Source organism: Neopelma chrysocephalum, unplaced genomic scaffold (genome assembly GCF_003984885.1).
Source record: "Neopelma chrysocephalum unplaced genomic scaffold, ASM398488v2 Primary Assembly neopelma1_295, whole genome shotgun sequence".
In the NCBI taxonomy this organism is placed as follows: domain Eukaryota; kingdom Metazoa; phylum Chordata; class Aves; order Passeriformes; family Pipridae; genus Neopelma; species Neopelma chrysocephalum.
The window spans coordinates 194,184-195,067 of record NW_020897957.1 but is presented as its reverse complement, the minus strand read 5'-3'; positions in this window follow the sequence as shown (position 1 = coordinate 195,067).

Here is an 884-nt window from a genome sequence, read left to right as displayed (position 1 = left end):
CTGCTATTTGGGGGCTCCTCTGCTATTTGGGGGCTCCTCTGCTATTTGGGGGGGTCCCATCCTTGTTGTTCTGCAGGACAGGAACCCAGCAGGTGACAGAGCAGCTTCCACACCCTCCCCCAGCGGGACAAGATCCTCTGTGTCCATTCAAAGAACACTTTGAAACAACCCCCTCAGTATCTCCACTTCCCCACCCTCCTCTTGCTTCATCTCCCTCCAACAGGGGCTCGGGAATGGGGCCAGAATCCTGCCTCCAGGTTCCTGCCTCCAGGTTCCTCTGGCCATTGTTTTAATGGATTGCTGAGAGTTTGATTTATTATCCCCAAAGTCTGGCCAATGTAAATGTTTCCTTTCCTTAAAGCCAGCGAGGATTTGTAATATCCCTCCAAATAATCCTCGGATCCGACCACATCAAGGAGAGGGCAGCAAACTCCACCAGGAACACCCAACCCTCTCCCTGCTCGGGGGGGGTTGGGATCATTCTGGTGGCTCACAGAACTCAGTCCTGCTTTTATCTCGGCCTTTTATCCCAGCACTTCTTCCCCTTTGCTTGGGAAATGCCAATCCCTGTGAATCCCCCTCTCCCACAGTTTCTGAGAGGAGTTATCTCATCTGAGAGCAGAAGGTTGTGGTCACCTGGAACGGGAAATCTCCCTGCTGGGAACGGGAAATCTCCCTGCTGACATCTCCACCAGGTTAATTCTTCATTGGAGCCGCCCCATATCCTGGGAAATCCTTTTTTTATGGAAAGGTTTACAGGAAATCTTGGCTCCTTGTTGGTTCTTCAACGTTTTCTGGAGATGCTGGGCTCACAGGGTGATGTTCTCCCACCACAGAAATCCAGTTTAGCTCATTTTGGGGAGAACAGGGTCAAACTTGGCAGT